We start from the raw sequence: 18597 nt of genomic DNA, 5'->3' as shown, positions 1-18597 counted from the left end.
GTGGTGCAGAGCATAGAACAGAGAGGTGGAGAGTGCAGAGACATGGAGTGCACTAGTGTAGAGTGACATATCATACAGTGGCATAGAGTGTAGTGGCTTAGAGTAGAATGTTGTAGAGTATAGTGGCATAAAGTGTACTAGTGCAAAGTAGTTGGTCTAGGAGCACTGGCCTAGGGTGCCTTGGTTTTGAGTTAAGTGGTGTAGAGTGCATTGGTGTAGAGTCCAGTAGAGTGGTGTAGAGTTGATTGGTACACAGTAGACTGCAGTGGCATAGAGTTTTGTCATGCAAAGTAGAGTATCAGAGTGCAGGTTCGTACAGTGCAGAATAGAGTGGTACAAAGTAGAGAGGTGCAGAGTATAGTGGTGCAGAGATCGGTGACTTAGAGTACAGTGGTGCAGAGTAGAATAGAGTGGCGTAGTCTTGTGACAGAGTGCAAGGGTGTAGAGTAGCATAGCGTACAGGTGTGCAAAGTGCAGTGGCATAGAGTATAATTTTGTAGAGTATAGTGGCATAAAGCGAAGTGGTTCAAAGTAGTTGGTGTAGGTGCAGATGCGTAGAGTGCCTTGTTTTTTGAGTATAGTTGTGTAGGATGCATTGGCATAGAGTGAATTGGCTTAGAGTACAGTGCTATAGCGTGGAGTGCAGAGGCCGAAAGGGCAGTGGCGTAGAGTGGAGTAGGGTGGCGTAGAGTGTAGTGACATAGAGTGCAATGGTGTAGAGTAGATTGCTTCAGAGTAAAGTAGAAAGATAGAGGGTACAGTATAATGATGCTGGGTAGAATGCAATGGCATAGAGTAGAGTGGTGTCAAGTAGAGTACAGTGGCACAGCATTGATTGCAGTGGCATAGAGTGGAGCGGTGTGTAGTGGAGTAGAGTAGAGTGGCATAGAGTGCAGTCTCGTAGAGTGCAGGGGTGTGGAGGAGATTGTTTCAGAGTAGAGTGAACTGGTGTAGAGTATAATGGTGCAGGGTAGTGTGTAGTGGTGCAGGGTACAGTGGTGGGGTATGGAGTAGTGGCATAGAGTGCAGTGTTGCAGAGTGAAGTGGTGTAGAGCACAGTGGTGCAGAGTTGTGTGGGGTAGACTGGAGCTGTGCAGAGTGAAGTGGCAAAGAGTGCAGTGGTGCATAGTAGATTGGGGTAGAGTGCACTGGCAAAGAGTTGAGTGGTGCAGAGTAGAGTAGAGAGGTTTAAAGTGATGTGGAGTACATTGTCAAAGTGTAGTTGTGCACAGTGGATTAGATTAGAGTGGAGTAGAGTGCTGTAGAGTGGCATGGAGTGGTGAGAAGTAGAGTGCAGTGGCACAGAGTAGACTGGCACAGAGTAGAGTGGTGCAAAGAAAAGTTATGCAGACTAGAGTGGCAGAGACTTCAGTGGCAGAGAGTGCAGTGCTGCAGTGTACAGTGTTGTAGAATGCCATTGTGTAGGATGCAGTGGTATAGAGGAACGTGGCATCGAGTGCATTGGAGTAGAATGCATTGGAATACAGTAGTGCAGAGTTAAGTTACATAGACTGCAATGGCACAGAGTAGAGTGGCACAGAGTAGAGTGGCATAGAGTGCATTGGTGTAAAGTGCAGTTGTGTACAGTGGGGCACAGTAAAGTGACTTAAAGTGCAATGGTGCAGAATAGAGTGGTGTAAAATGCAGTGGCATAGAGTAGAGTATATTGGTGTACAGTGCAGTGGTGCAGAGTAGATTGGCATAGAGTGCAGTGGCTTAGAGTGTATTGGTTTTGAGTAGAGTGATGTAGAGTGTATTGCATAGAGTGCAGTGGTGTAGAATGCAGTGGTGTAGAGTGCAGTGGTTAGAGTGCAGCAGCATACAGCGCGGTGGTGTGGCGTGGAGAGGTGTGGAGCGGTGTGGAGTGGGACAGAATGGGATAGAGTGGAGCAGACAGCAGTAACATCGAGTAGATTGTTTCAGAGTTGAGTGAAGTGTCATAAAGAGCAGTGGTATAGAGTAGAATGTCATAGAGTGCAGTGGCATAGAGTGGAGTGATGCAAAGACCAGTGGTATAGAAGTCAGTGGCATAGGGTGGAGTAAAAGTGGAGTGGCATAAAGTAGAGTGGCAGAGAGTACAGTTTTACAGAGTATACTCTTATAGAGTGCAGTGGTGTACAGTAGAGTGGCATGAGTGCATTGGCGTAAAGTGCAGTGGTGCAAAGTAGAGTGGCATAGAGGGCTGTGTCACATAGTGAAGTGGCGTAGAGAGCAGTGGAGTAGAGTACAGTTGTGCAAAGTAGAATAGAGTGGTGCAGAGTGCAGTGACAGAGTACAATGGCATAGAGTTCAGTGGCATAGAAAATAGTGGCTTAAGAGTGCAGTGGTGTAGAGTAGATTGGGGTAGACTATATTGGTTTTGAGCAGTAAAGTGGTGTAGAGTGGTGAAGAGTAGAGTGGAATACCAATGACTGCAGTGTCCCCAAGTGCAGTGGCGTAAAGTAGGCTGTTTCAGAGTAGAGTGCAGATGTGCAGAGTACTATAGAGGGGACTGGCACAGTGTGCACTGGGTAAAGTGGAGTTGTACAGAGTTGAATGTATTGGCATAGAGGGCAGTAGCATGGTGCAGAGTAGGGTGGCATAGGGTGAAGTTTGCATAGTAGAGAAGGGTGGGCTACAGCTCATTGGCATAGAGTGGAATGTTGTAGAGAAAAGAGGCGTAGAGGGGAGTGGTGCAGAAAAGAGTACAGTGACACAGTGTGAAGTGAAGTGGCATAGTGTGGAGTGGTGCACAGTAGAGTGCAGCAATGCGGGGTGGTCCAGAGTGGAATGGGGTAACATGGAATATGCATGGTATGGTAGCATACTGACCTCACAGACAACACATCTTCAATTGAAATGGCCAATACATTTGCACACACATACAATTTTACTGGTATAAATAAACAGCGCACAAACGATAATATGTGGAAATGTCATCACTAATTTATTGATTTGATTGTCAGACCGTTCATTTACAGACATTTAAATTTTGGTGTGTGCTAGAAAAAAACCATTGTACAGCCTTTCTCCAGATGGAACTCCCAAGCATGATTGTCACATAAATCCTCTCCCCTTGTAGTCAGAGAAAGAAAAGTAAACATCAAACTCACTGGAAGACACATTTGACCTCTGTCTTTGAATACACAGCAAATTTGACAAGATAAGAACAAGATGTATAAGCCTGTTTACAATAAGCCAGTTTGTTGAAGAATACAGTAAAGAAGGTTTGGGCGACGGGTTGTTTGACAGCCTAAAGCAAATAAAAAGCCAGAAAATGTCAGCTACAAACAACAAAGCCAATGGTAAGCAATGGGTGGAATGCATTCCTAGGTCACCTTTCTGAATGTCCCCAAGAAGCCTTTAGCAAACCAGATGGCTGCACTGTCTAGCAGGCTGTGAGCTAAAAAGGGAACAAAATCCTTTTTCTTTCAAAGGCATTTTCACACTGTTCCTTAACTTCCATACATTCTTCCATTGTCAAAAAATTGGAATCTTCCATGTCTGTATTTGCTTTTTACTGGACGTGGTCTGCTGTGCATTGCTCACATTAATTTTTCACCTTTCCACACTTCTTTTTTCCAATTAGTCTCAACACTTCTCTTTACCCTTTTTACATACTGGAATATTTCCCTACCTTAATGCACCTCCTTCTCCTATTGGTTTGTTCCAAACAGGTCTTTACCCTAAAGGCTGCATTTACTCCTAGTTCTCTCTCTCCGTTTATTTAATAGCTCGTCAGTGATGTGTGAGTCATGTACTTGTTGCTCTTGGTTGTACCCCTATAATGGTGTCAGCATGCTGCCTAAATAGTTGCCCATTGTACCCTTGTCATAAATATGATTTTAGCAATTTGTTGTACTTTCTGTGCTAAACCTTGCACCATTACTATTCTAATATAAAGCACTCTAACACCCTTTGGTCATGTTTGGATGATTTAAAACTGTACTACTACCACTACTTATAATAATAATGAGGCAGCGCTGGGTCGGCCCTCTTACCATAAGTTTCTGGTGCACATTTTTTCACTGACTGAGAAGTAAAGGGAATTATTATTTGATCAACCCAATTTAATTAACAGTGTAGCCAATTTGGCTACACATTAATGAACAGGAACCAGTGGCTATAGTTAAGCAGGTTTATTACAAGTTAGCAGTTTGTTGACCCTGTTTACAGGCAGGTCGCTCCCCACGCTGCACAGCCCCACCAGATTGTGTCTGTGATCCTCCCCGCTGCTGCTGCGAGTTCGTGCAAGCCCTCTGCTCCGCTTTTCTCCCTTCCGCCTGTCTGCTGTTTGTTCTCCTCTTTTCTCCACTTTCTTATTCTTTTTCCATTCTGCACCCCTATTGCTCAGTTTTTCTCCCTTCCGCCTGTCTGCCGCTTTTTCTCCACTTTCTCATTCTTTTTTCATTCTGCACCCGATTGCTCTATTTGCCTTTTCTGCTTTTTTACTAATTTCTCGCTTTCTTCACATACTCTCCTGCCGCTGCGTCCCCTGCAGCCCTGCCCCCCTCGCTCACCCATTCACCTCCCAGCTCATCCTCCCTCCCACCTCCCCTTCTTAATGGCGGCCGCTGCCCCCCTCGCTCACCCATTCGCCCCCCCGCTCCAGCCTCCCAGCTGATCCTCCCTCCCACCTTCCCTTCTTAATGGCAGCCGCTGCACGGTGAAGAGAGTGACCCTTGGCCCTCTTTACAGGCAGGTTGCTTCTCATGCCGCACAGCCCCACCAGATTGTGCTTGTAATCCTCCTCACTGCTGCCGCGAGTTTGTGCAAGCCCCCTGCTCCGTTCTTCTCTCTTCTGCCTGTCTGCTGTTTATTCTCCACTTTTCTCCACTTTCTTATTCTTTTTCCATTCTGCCCCACTATTGCTCTTTTTGCTTTTCTGCTTTTTTGCTCCTTGCTCCCTTTCTCCACCCCCTCTCCTGCTGCTGCATCCCCTGTGGCCCTGCTCCCCTCACTCGCCAATTCGCCACCCGCTCCCGCCTCCCAGCTGATTCTCCCTCTCACCTCCCCTTCCTAATGGCGGCCGCTGGCGTGCCAAAGGCGCGCCTAATGCAAGCCCGTCTGCGCCCGTCCACACCTGGACCACGAACAGCACCAGACCCCCAGGTCCCTGCAAGCGCTATACACCCGTCACTGCTACCATGCCAACCTCCTCCATGCACTCAACCCTGGCCGACCAACCACCTGCTTCCAGGCAACCCAAAGCTCACTCAAGGACCCTTCACCTCCAGTAATTGTAGATTCACCAGCCAGCGAAGACCTGCACGTCTGGCCCCTCCCACCAGGACATGCCACAACCACCTCAGATGCATACTACCAACATGCCATCGAACTCAGGGACCTTTTCGACTCATCATCCCCGAACGTCGCCTTCCTGACGGAAACCTAACTGAACCCCTCATCGGCACCCAAAGCTGCCATAGCCATCCCGGATGGCTACAAGATCACCTGCAGGGACCGCACCAACAGTCAGGGAGGAGGAGTTGCCATCGTCCACAAGAATACCCTCAGAATCTCGACCAGCACCAAAGACACCCTCAGCACTGCCGAATACCTGCACTTCCAGATCCACATCGATCCTAACACCACCCTCAGAGGAACCCTCATCTACAGACCCCCCGGACCCCAGCCACAGTTCAGCACCTCCATCACCGACATCATCAGCTTGCATGCCTTGGCCTCCACAGACTGCATCCTCCTCGGAGACCTGAACTTCCACCTCAAGAACGACAACAACGGAATGCCACCAACCTGCCCGACAACCTTGCCAATCTCGGACTCATACAGCTTATCACAACACCCACCCACTCCACCGGACACACGCTCAACCCCATCTTTTCTGTCAGCAACCACATCGCCTTCAGCCACACCACCAAACTCCACTGTACTAACAACCACTGCATCCACTTCTCCTTCGAGAAAAAAAATGCACCAACATCCCTCAACAAATCCCCCACCGCAGCTGGAACAAGGTTACCGAAGGCCAGCTAATCACCACCCGTTGAGACCCACCAACCCACAACACTGACACAGCCGGCCATAACCCCAGGCAGTGGATCGATGACTGCGCTAACACTCTTGCCCCGATCAAGAAACCCTCAAACAGATACACTGGCAGAAGGGCCATCTGGTTCACCACCAACCCCCAGGCATCCAAGCAGACCTGCCAAAGACTCAAGAAGAAGTGGTGCCATGAACAGATGCCGCACAACCATGCAGCTCTCAAGAACTTCAGCTGCAGGCACCACCAACTCATTCGAACTTCCAAAAGGACCTCCTTCAGGAACGTATCGACAACAACAGACACAACAGCAAAAAGCTCTTCAAGATCGTGAAGGAACTCACCAACCCTAGCTCCAGCTCTAACGACATCCCGCCATCACAAGACCTATGCAACTCTGTAGCCACCTTCTTCCACCGCAAGATCAGAGACATCCGCAACAGCTTCAACCCTCCGACCCCCCGACAGCCGCCGACACCTCAGACCCACTGCCCCCCAGCCACACCGGCCTCCTACTCTCCTGGAACCACGTGAACGATGAAGACACCATCAAAACCCTGAACACCATCCACTTCAGCTTACCGTCAGACCCCTGCCCTCACCACATCTTCAACAAAGCAAACTCCATCATCGCACCCCAACTCTGGAAGATCTTCAACAGCTCCTTCGACACCGCCACCTTCTTGGAGAGCTGGAAACACTCTGAGATCAGCGCCCTACAAAAAAAAACAAGGCAGACCCAAAGGACCTCAAGAACTTCCGGCCCATCTCCCTGCTCCCGTTCCTGGTGGAAGTCATCGAGAAGATCGTCAACAGACAACTGACCCGCTTCCTCAAAGAGAACAACACCCTGGACTTGTCCCAATCAAGATTCCGCAGCAGCCACAGCACCGAAACCGCCCTCATCACTGCCACCGATGACATCAGTACCCTGCTGGACAACATCGAAACCACGGCCCTCAACCTCCTAGATCTTTCGGCCGCCTTCGACACAGTCTGCCACCACACCCTACACACATGCCTCCACAATGCAGGGATCTGTGACAAAGCCCTGGGCTGGATAACCTCCTTACCCACTGACAGATCCCAGAGAGTCCACCTCCCTCCATTCCAATCCGAAGCCAAGATCACCTGCGGCGTACCTCAAGGATCATCCCTCAGCCTGGCCCTTCTCAAAGTCTACATGACACCGCTCACAAACATCGTCTGATCGCATGACCTCAACATCGTCTCATACGCCAACGACACCCAGCTGATCCTCTCCCTCACCAAGGACCCCGCCACAGCCAAAACCAACTTCCACGAAGGAATGAAGGCCGTCACCGAATGGATGAAGAAAAGTCACCTGAAACTGAACTCGTACAAGACAGAGGTCCTCATCCTCGGCTCCACCCCCTCCACCTGGGACGGCTCCTGGTGGCCAGCCTCGCTGGGAGCTGCGCCAACACCCACCAACCACGCACGCAACCTGGGTTTCATCTTGGACTCATCACTGCCAATGACCCAGCAAGTCAAAGCTGTCTCCTCCTCCTGCTTCAACACCCTCCTCGTGCTTCACAAGATCTATAGATAGATCCCCACCAGAACCAGAAGGACGGTCACCCAGGCCCTCGTCACCAGCAGGCTGGATTACGGCAATGCCTTCTACCCGGGAACCACGGGAGTCATCCTTTACCACAAAACCATTACAATGCGGTATGGTTACATCACAGTTTTTACAACGCAAGTCGTTACATCGACTTGAACTGAAGGGTTCTCTAGACTAAGGAATAGTGTGAATTACTATTCCAACACCTTCCCTACTGTACGTAGACTGGAGTTGGAATAGTACTTCACACTATTACTAAGTCCAGCGCCCACCAGCGCAAGTCGATGTAACGACTTGCGCTGTCAAAACTGCAATGTAACATACCGTGTTGTGATGGTATGCATTGTATCATCATACATTTGTAACCACAGCCAAACTCCAGAAAAGACTTCAACACGTACAGACCGCCTCCGCATGTCTCGTCCTCGACATCCCCCGCCACAGCCACATCACTGCCCATTAAAGAGACCTGCACTGGCTCCCCGTCAACAGGAGGATCACCTTCAAGCTCGTCCCCCATGCTCACAAAGCACTCCACGATGCCAGACTTACATAGCTCAACAATTGACTCACCTTCTACACTCCCAACCGTCTGCTTTGCTCTGCTGACCTCGCCACTATTCCACACATTCACCGAACGACAACCAGCGGCAGATCCTTCTCCCACCTCGCCGCCAAGACATGGAACACCTTCCCCATCCACCTGTGACAGACCCAGGACCTGCTGACCTTCAGGAGACCTCTCAAGACCTGGCTGTTCGAGCAGTAGCAGCTCCCCCCCTTAGCGCCTTGAGACCCTCAGGGGTGAGCAGCACGCTGTACAAATGCTTGATTGATTGAGCAGTCAGGTTAAGGTAAACAAATCTTAAAACCATGCTGTAAAGATAAAGAATAATGACTGGGTAACCCAACCTCTTAAAGAACTTCAGACATACCAGAATAAGGCAAACAAGAAGTTCAGTCACAACAATACGAAAGATCAATAACAGAATCTGATGCTCAGAGCAAAGTTTCTGTTTCTTGTTCTCTCTTCTATACATAAGTTAAGTCTAAAATCGTCCAGATGAAGTACAAACTGGAAGAATGGTTTTAAACACTAAAATGGTCTAAAAAATTAGGGAAATGCAGAAATAGAGGAAAATGCGGGAAGGTGGTAGCATTTCAGAATCTCAGTCAAGAGTCTTCTTCAAACAGTGAAATGAGAGTTAAACCTAAGCCACACTCTACAAGATTGAAATGGAAAGCATTGCGGTCCAAACCTCTCGGAGTCCAAAGGAAAATGGTGTGACTTTAGACAGTAGGAACTCCAGTTATTTACATCATTATCTCCCAAGTAACACCCCTCTGTTTGCATCATCAGGGGTTGCACATGGGCACATTCAACCACAATTGAAACAAGCATTGCTATGTCCAATAGGTCTCGCTTTTGGGACCTTATAAGTATTTAGTTATGCAGCACAATATCCTTGGTGCCACAACATCAACTGTTGCGTGGCTAAACACTTATAAGGTCCCAAAGGACAGACCTATTGGCTATGTCAATGCTTGTTATATATACCTAAGGTACCAACTAATAAACACCTAATAAAGACAGGCGTACCTACCCAACCGAATTCAGTGAGAACAGGTGAAGTGATGAAATAAAATTCACTGCTCGAATCGCACTGTAAATATCTCACATTAAACTGAATGTTAGTCAGAGCCACTGGATTCAAGCTAGCCTGGCTGCTGAGGGGTGTTACCCCAACCCGGAACCAGGATGTTTGTTTCCGGTCCAGGGAAGATCTGGCGTGGTAGTTGGGTCTGGACTGTTCCCATGAGGCACAGGCTAAAGAACAATGAAGGATTCAACCCAGATCTGTGACAGGGGGTGAGTGTCTGAAAAGTTTCAGTGCTCCATCCATCATCACATTGTGCTCACTTAGTCAGAGCAATAACGTCATAGAAGAGCAGACTTAAGCTTAAAGGTAATGAAAATAGGGTTGTTGAAATAGGGCAAAAGTGGAACCAAAAAAATGCCAGGACCCCTAGGCAAATGACCAAAGTCCAAGTGTTATTACAGAGGTTAAGTGCTAATTTGGAAAAAAAATTACATGGAACCTGAAGGCCAATGTTATCAAATAGATGTGCAATCATTCTAGTTAGGTTCACTAAAGGCAGCGGCTTGAGGCTCAGAGGTTTTATCATAGGTTGTTTACAAAGGTTCAGTCAATGAGGCAGAGGTGCCACCCTGGGGTCTCCAGTAGGAGATATGTTTGCACTTTGTTGTGCTGTTTGAGGTTTTAGGGTTTCAAGTCCAATTCTTTAAAGTTGTATGTCTGATGTAGTGGGCTACTGAGCGGCTGGTAGTCTGTAACTGAGGGATATAGCGCAGTGATGAGATCAGTGAAAGAGCAAGCTCATCTTTCTGGACAAGGTGCAGGAGAGGTGGTACCGCCAACACAGAGGGTGCCTGTGGGTATAAAACTTCACAGGCCAATATATGTCAAAATGGGCCAACAGCCAAAGATATTTCCGGTTGCTACAGACACCCAGCTGCGGTACTGGACTAAATATGCGCTGTGCAAATCATAATTAACAGTGACAGCAAGGTGAGATGCTCTGTTGGATGACATGAGATATGTAATAGGATGCATGCGACGTAGCTTATTGGATGGGGCGTAGTTTAGGTTGGTGAGGTGCATAAAATGGTCTACTGGATGCAGTACGGGGTGCAGAGCGGGATGTGGTGTTGGATGCAGAGTGGGTGTGGTGTGGGGTGCAGAACGGGATGTGATGGGGTGCAGAGTGGGATGTGGTGCAGGGTGCATAATGGGATATGGTGTGGGGTGTAGAGCGGGATGTGGTATGGGGTGCAGAGCAGCATGTGGTGTTGGATGCAGAGCGGGATGTGGTGTGGTGTGCAGAGTGGGATGTGGTGTGGTGTGCAGAGCGGGATGTGGTACGGGGTGCAGAGTGGGATGTGGTGTGGGGTGCATAGCAGGATGTGGTACCAGGTGTAGAGCGGGATGTGGTGTTGGATCCAGTGCGCATGCAAATTGACTTCACTCTTCCCAGCAGGTAGCTGGCACTCTCTTAGCATCTTGCTTCTGCAGCACAATCCGGGGTTGATTTATAACAGAATTCACACTCATGCTTGCTGGCTGTCCATCCGTAGAAGACAGATGTGATGCGGGTGATGTAGAAGAATCCTGGGCCTGTAGAGAGAACAAAGGTCACTGAACTCTTGCTGCTGGTAGCCAGAGAACTGATAAAAGACCCCGGTGCCGGGCCTTCGTTCCTATGGATTAGAATGGCACATGTTGAGGGTTTGTTTGATAACCCTGGGAGGAGCACGCGGGAGTGGGCCCATTTGATAGGGTGACTAACCTAAAGATCCTGAAGACATTGATGCTACCTGTCTTTCAAGATACCTTTTTCCCCTGGCTGGTGTGACTGACTAGAGATGTCACTTTGCCTGACTAAACCACATTGTCTCAGCACACTGCACCCGTTAGCATTTACAATGACATCTACCAGATGTGTAATTCAAGAAAACACGTGGAGGCCTCCAGTTATCATAGTGCTATAACATTTCCTGTGCATAAGTTGAGCTATGAAGATGTAGTGGTACGAGCTATACGCAAGCAGTGTCTTCTGGGTACACCTATGAGCTCCACGAGCTATGCTGACATGGGATAAAATGATTTGTAGAAACGTGTAAAATATTGGTCTGTTGAATTGAAAAGTACCACTTTAGACTTGTACTCAAAAAATATAAACTTCATTGCTTAAAATGCAGTATTCACATTTGAAAAATCATCCAGTGATTGAGCAGGTTAACCACAAGTTAAAATAACACTAAAAACAAGCCAGAGTGTGAACGCTGGCCGAGATCGGAGTCGTCTTCAATCACGGCAGAGACACGCAGCATTTACCTTGCGGGAGCGAGCACAATAATTACTAACACATGGCGCCGCTCGCTCCCGCAAGGGAATCACCAAACATGCACACGTTGTCATTTAAAGCAATGCAACGCGTGCACGTTTTTTCCTGCAAACCTGGAGCGATTTCTAAAGGTCTCTTGCCTAAGCAACGCATGCGCGCTGTGTAGGCGACACCTAAAAAAACTACCAGTACATTAGATTCATGTTACATTTTACATACAGGTTAAATAACTGAGTACACGTCTCTAAATGTGACTACGAGCTACATTATAAATGAAAATATGAAACATTAGTGCACACATTACTTATGTCTTTTTTTTCTAAAGTAAGTACATTTTAATAGTGTAAGGGTAGTTTTAATCAGAGTTCTAATAAGTATATATCATATATTAGAACATTGGAAAGTGGATCACTCCGTTGAATACAATGGAAAGCTTCTACAGGCCGGCAAAAGCCTGCAAAGCAACATTCCAATGTTGTTTTACAAAGTCCTCTTGGAGCCCGAAGCGATTTAAACTCCCTTGGGTACCGAGAGGCCTTTGTTTTATTTGTTAAAACATTCTGCCCTCTAGTTGCAGAATGTTCTAAACGCCTTATAGCCCTCTGTAACTGGGCTATACCAGCCATTGAAGTTCTGCTCCCTTGTTAAAGGCCCGAGCCGAAAGCAGGCCTTTAATGGCCGGTATAGCCCGGTATGGCAGGCTACATTCCGGTTAATGAACACAGTGTATGTATGAGTCTATAATCCAACAGTGAATGCACTACAATAGTAATGTCAAATGAAACACTTCACAATAATATCGTCAGGACACATGAGTATGCATTGCTAACGGGAAGCATCCATTACAACACAGTCATTACATCGCACTGCTATTACAACGCAGCTATTACAGCGCAACTGCCTTTAGATTGCATACCATTACAACGCATGCTATTACAACACGTCACTACAACACAAGCCATTTGATGCACACCATTACAACGCATGCCATTACAACGCATTATAAGGTAAGTTATAGAGTCTTTTTTGTTTTAGATTGGGTAAGGGTTTTGGGATGGATGGAAATAGTCATTTTTACCCCTACTCTATCCAACACTTACCCTACTGTTTCAGTCAATGGAGTGGGAATCGTAATTTTTACTCCTACACTATCAAACACTTACCCTACTGTTGCCGTAAAAGTAGTATGTGCTGTAATAGTGTGCGTTATAACGGTATGCATTGTAATGGAATGCGTTGTAATGGTAGTTTTTAAAAATGCATTGCAATGGCATGCGTTGTAAAATCATGTGATGTAATGGTAGTTACGGTGTAAAAACTGCATTGTAAAAACGTGTTGTAAATGTTTGCTTTGTGTAATGAATTAATGAATATATTTTATTGTATCAATTAACAAAAATTGTTACAAAAAGTGTAATGTCATATATTAATTGCTAACTGCACATATATATTGCATGTTTATGATGTGTAAGAATGGAGCTGAAGTTACTCTGCTCCAATATTAATAATGATTTTCCAAGTCAATAGGAAAGGGGGTGAGATATTGTCCACAACCAGTAAATACCTGTGCCTTGGGGTGCTGTATTTACAGGGTACAATAAATATTTCCTAAACTAAGTTGTCCCAAGGGAAAAACAGAAATTGCATGCGACTTCGGCGCTTCCTGCTCCAAAAACCGCATGTAGTGGAATTTAGCAAATATTTGACCTACCAAAAATTACCAGATGAAAATTGCGGTTCGTGGTAATTACTACAAAGATTGAGTTCGGGTCCTTGCTCCTAATAGGGTCCGACGTCGAACTGAAGTTTACCAGCCTCCTTGGAATCACCGCCAAGTCTTATCATCTTGAAGCCACCTTCGTGTCTGTTTAATTTTATGCAGAAGGAATTTTCTAGAGTATGTGGGTATTTGGGGTAGGATCTTGAGTTAAGAAAAAGCACCACCTGCTGTTTACAGCTATGAAGTGGTAAAACTGTCATGACAAGCACTACGTTCGTGACGGGTTACTTATTATCTCTCATCATTGGTAGTTTATTTATTCTGCGAATTCAATTCTATGGAGCAAGCTCAGTCTGGGGACAGCAGGCGAGCGGGCGGGAAAGGGTGCGCGCGCTTCGCTGTAGGTAGGGGGGGGGGGGGCGGCGAGGGTGACGAGCCGAGGCAGGAGGAGCAAGGGCTGAGCACGGGCTGCCTCTGGACCCCACCCGTTGCCTGCTAGGCTGATGCCTTCACTTGTAGCGCGGGAGCTCAGAGCCCGCTGACACCTGTCGAGGGTGTGATGCTGCACCTGGCAGACAGCTTAGGACCCCGAGCAGCCAAGGGAACCGCAGTCAGCGTTTGGTGCAGAGTTCAAGAGCAGGTTGGTTCTTTCATTCTCACACTAATTTGTATTGTAATCCGTGTTCAGTTATAGCGCTGCAAGACCGACCTCTTGACGCCCTAGAATGCCTTAATTAATAACTCATGTTTATGTGATGGTGCGTGCAGTGTTTATGATTCACAGCATAGCCTCGAATTAATTTACTTTTTATTAATCATTGTACGGCAGTGGTCAATTACATTCCAAGTTAAATAGCTAGTTCTATCCGAAGCGAAAAAAACTGACGACTGGTTTACTTGAACCGAAACCCATGCCCGTTCTCCTTAAAACTCGTGGAATGACACAGACAGTTGCAAAGCCCGGGAGTTAGATGTGAAGACCGATTCGGAGCCCAGGGCAGAAATCTGTCAACAGCACTAAAGTCCTGGGACAGTTTTTGGGTGCAGTGTACACAATAATGATTGTGGTGCGTGTTTCGCTGATCTGAAAAGTGTAATGGTGCGCAGGGCATATTATCGAAATAGGTAGTGAAACTAAAAGGAAAACAACATTTACGAGTGGCTTTAGTTAATCGTGTCCCTGCAGGAGGGCACGGCTCCCAATGGTGCAGGAGGTGCAGTGGCGCAGAGTTTTGGGGGCGCCCAAATTATGAATAATTGTAATAGTTTGCCTTAGGGTCCTTTCCACTTTTGATACACCCCAGCCACAACCAAACCGGTTATTTGTTAGGGTGAAGTGCGAGCCAATCAGATTCAATACAATTCGTTGGCATGTCAGGGGACACAGAGGTGTGTACAGGATTACACCGGGTGTCAGAGGAAGCGGTCACTCGCAGCACAGATGTCGGAAGAAGTACTCTCTTCTCGCCTCTTTATCCCTCTTCAGTGTTGCGCGAGTGTAGTTTAGATGGTTCTGTCAGATTATTTCACAACGGAGGCACAGATTCCAGTGTATTCGATTTTTAGGGGTGAGTGAAACAGGGTGCTGAAAAAAGCTTTCAAAGGAACTGAGGATTTACAGTTCATTGTTAGCGATAGAGCTGGCTCCGAGGAACCAGTCGCAGATTTTCTATGAAATATTCTGTTCTTGAAATGGAGAAATACAGAAGTGCGGTGCAGCTCAGCGGGAACGAACATCTTCATATGAGGACGACATTGTGAGGTACTGGCACATCTTCGGGGTACTGACTGAGCCTCTGGTAGGGTCATCTAGTCAACGAGATTCTGAGGGTACTGGCGCAGCTATGGGCTGAACCTCTGATGAGCAGCACAAATGACACAGACAGAACTCCAAAGAATCAGCCGGTGGTGCACGGCTCAGGCGGGGCCCAGAGGGCTTTATGATGAACGAGTGAGATGTCGAGTTCTGACAGAGCTTCGTGTTAGGATGAAGCAATGTGCTGCCACTAGGCATTGAAAGAGCTTATGTACAACAAGTGAGCAATGTGCACCCCAGATGATAGTACTGATGGAGCATAGGTCGACCGAGTGATCCGTAGCTCACAAGGTACTGATGGAGGAGCTCTGTGTGAACCAGTGACGTGCAGCTCGAGGTACTGATGAAGCTCTAGAAGAACCAGTGACGTGCAGCTCGAGGTACTGACGAAGGGCAGCGTGAACTCGTGATGTGCAGCGCACAAGGTACTGACGGAGTTCTGGATGAACAAGTGCTGTGCAGGTCACGAGGTACTGATGGTGCTCAGGGGGAACCAGTGATGTGCAGCGCACGAGGTACTGACTGAGCTCAGGGTGAACCAGTGATGTGCAGCGCACGAGGTACTGATGGTGCTCAGGGTGAACCAGTGATGTGCAGCTCAGGAGGTACTGACGGAGCTCAGGGTGAACCAGTGATCTGCAGCTGAGAAGGTACTGACTGAGCTCAGGGTGAACCAGTGATGTGCAGCGCACGAGGTACTGATACAGTTCAGGGTGATCCATTGATGTGCAGCTCAGGAGGTACTGACGGAGCTCAGGGTGAACACGTGATGCTTATCTGAGGAGGTACTGACTGAGCTCAGGATGAACCAGTGTTTGCAGCTCACGAGGGACTGAGAGAGTTCACAGTGAACTAGTGATGTGCAGCTGAGGAGGTCTGACTGAGATCAGGGTGAACCAGTGATGTGTAGCTGAGGAGGTACTACTGAGAGCAGGGTGAACTAGTGATGTGCAGCTGAGGAGGTACCGACTGAGATCAGGGTGAGCCAGTGATGTGCAGCTGAGGAGGTACTGACTGAGATCAGGGTGAACCAGTGATGTGCAGCTGAGGAGGTCTGACTGAGATCAGGGTGAACCAGTGATGTGTAGCTGAGAAGGTACTACTGAGAGCAGGGTGAAGCAGTGATGTGCAGCTGAGGAGGTACCGACTGAGATCAGGGTGAGCCAGTGATGTGCAGCTGAGGAGGTACTGACTGAGATCAGGGTGAGCCAGTGATGTGCAGCTGAGGAGGTACTGACTGAGATCAGGGTGAACCAGTAATGTGCAGCTGAGGAGGTACTACTGACTGAGATCAGGATGAACCAGTGATGTGCAACTGAGGAGGTACTACTGACTGAGATCAGGGTGAACCAGTGATGTGCAGCTGAGGAGGGACCGACTGAGCTCACAGTGAACCAGAGATGTGCAGCTCACGAGGGACTGACTGAGCTCACGGTGAACCAGAGATGTGCAGCTCATGAGGGTGACTGAGCTGACTTTGAACCAGAGATGTGCAGCTCACAAGGGACTGACTGAGCTCACAGTGAACCAGAGATGTGCAGCTTATGAGGTTCTGACTGAGCTCACGGTGAACCAGCGATTTGCAGCTCACGGGGTCTGATGGACCTCACAGTGAACCAGAGATCTGCAGCTCACGAGGGACTGATGGAGCTCTAGGTGAACCAGTGATTAGCAGCTCACGAGGGACTGATGGAGCTCATGGGGAACCAGAGCTGTGCAGCTCCCGAGGGACTGACAGAGCTTATGGTGAACCAGAGATGTGCAGCGTACAAAGTACTGACGGAGCTCTAGGTGAACCAGAGATGTGCAGCTTATAAGGGACTGACGGAGCACTTTGTGAACCAGTAATGCGCAGCTCACGAGGGACTGACGGAGCTCAGGTGAACCAGTGATGTGCAACTCACGAGGGACTGAGGGAGCTCAGGGTGAACTAGTGAAGTGCAGCTCATGAGGGACTGACAGAGCTTACAGTGAACCAGAGCTGTGCAGCTCACGAGGGACTGACGGAGCCCATGGTGAGCCAGTAATGTGCAGCTCACGAGGGACTGGCGGAGCTCAGGGTGAACTAGTGATGTGCAGCTCACGAGGTACTGACGGAGCTTAGGGTAAGCCACTGATGTGCAGCTCACAAGGGACTCTAGGTGAACTAGCGATTTGCAGAGCACGAGAAACAGACGGAGCTCAGGGTGAACTAGTGATGTGCAGATCACGAGGTACTGACGGAGCTCAGGGTGAACCAGTGATGTGCAGTTCATGAGGGACTCTAGGTGAACTAGTGATGTGCAGCTCACGAGGTACTGACGGAGCTCAGGGTGAACCAGTGATGTGCAGCGCACGAGGGTCTGACGGAGCTCAGGGTGAACCAGTGATGTGCAGCTGAGGAGGTACTACTGACTGAGATCAGGATGAACCAGTGTTGTGCAGCTGAGGAGGTAGTACTGACTAAGATCAGGGTGAACCAGTGATATTCAGCTGAAGTAGTTCTGACTGAGAGCAGGGTGCACCAGTGATATGAGGCTGAGGAGGTACTGAGTGAGATCAGGGTGAACCAGTGATGTGCCGCTGAGGAGGTACTACTGACTAATATCAGGGTGAACTAGTGTTGTGCAGCTGAGGAGGTAGTACTGACTGAGATCAGGGTGAACCAGTGATGTGCAGCTGAGGAGGTACTACTGACTAATATCAGGGTGAACTAGTGTTGTGCAGCTGAGGAGGTACTGACTGAGAGCAGGGTGACCCAGTGATGTGCAGCTGAGGAGGTACTACTGACTGAGATCAGGGTGAACCAGTGATGTGCAGCTGAGGAGGTACTACTGAGAACAGGGTGAACCAGTGATGTGCAGCTGAGGGGGTACTGACTGAACTCATGGTGAACCAGTGATGTGCAGCTGAGGAGGTACTGACTGAGCCCCGGGTGAACAGTGATATGCAGCTGAGGCAGTTCTGACGAGGGACTGACAGAGCTCACAGTGAACCAGTGATATGCAGCTGAGGAGGTACTGATTGAGAGCAGGGTGAACCAGTGATGTGCAGTTGAGGAGGTAGTACTGACTGAGATCAGGGTGAACCAGTGATGTGCAGCTGAGGAGGTACTCACTGAGAGCAGGGTGAACCAGTGATGTGCAGCTGAGGAGGTACTGACTGAGAGCAGGGTGAACCAGTGATGTGCAGCTGAGGCAGTGCTGACGAGGGACTGACAGAGCACACAGTGAACCAGTGATATGCATCTGAGGAGGTTCTGATTGAGACCAGGGTGAACCAGTGATGTGCAGCTGTGGAGGTACTGACTGAGATCAGGGTGAACCAGTGATGTGCAGCTAAGGAGGTACTACTGACTGAGAGCAGGGTGAACCAGTGATGTGCAGCTGAGGAGGTACTGACTGAGACCAGGGTGAACCAGTGATGTGCAGCTGAGGTGGTACTGACTGAGCTCCGGGTGAACCAGTGATGTGCAGCTCACGAGGGGCTGACAGAGCTCACAGTGAAACAGTGATATGCAGCTGAGGAGGTACTGATTGAGAGCAGGGTGAGCCAGTGATGTGCAGCTGAGGAGGTACTGA

At 48.4% G+C, this 18597-nt stretch overlaps 1 protein-coding gene across 1 annotated transcript in view; it reads left to right on the top strand.

The window, feature by feature from the left end:
- The first annotated feature begins 13748 nt into the window (after positions 1 to 13748).
- The window catches only part of LOC147692151 (prolactin-releasing peptide receptor-like), a 316805-nt gene continuing 311956 nt past the window's right edge, over positions 13749 to 18597 (top strand). The window contains exon 1 of the mRNA XM_086936746.1: positions 13749 to 13861. The gene's annotated coding sequence lies outside the window, so the exon portion shown is untranslated. The remainder of the gene's footprint in view (positions 13862 to 18597) is intronic.

The sequence above is a fragment of the Lissotriton vulgaris genome, chromosome 9 (genome assembly GCF_964263255.1).
Source record: "Lissotriton vulgaris chromosome 9, aLisVul1.2, whole genome shotgun sequence".
Classification (NCBI taxonomy): domain Eukaryota; kingdom Metazoa; phylum Chordata; class Amphibia; order Caudata; family Salamandridae; genus Lissotriton; species Lissotriton vulgaris.
Note: the sequence above shows the minus strand (reverse complement) of the source record. Positions and strands in the feature narration are given on the sequence as shown.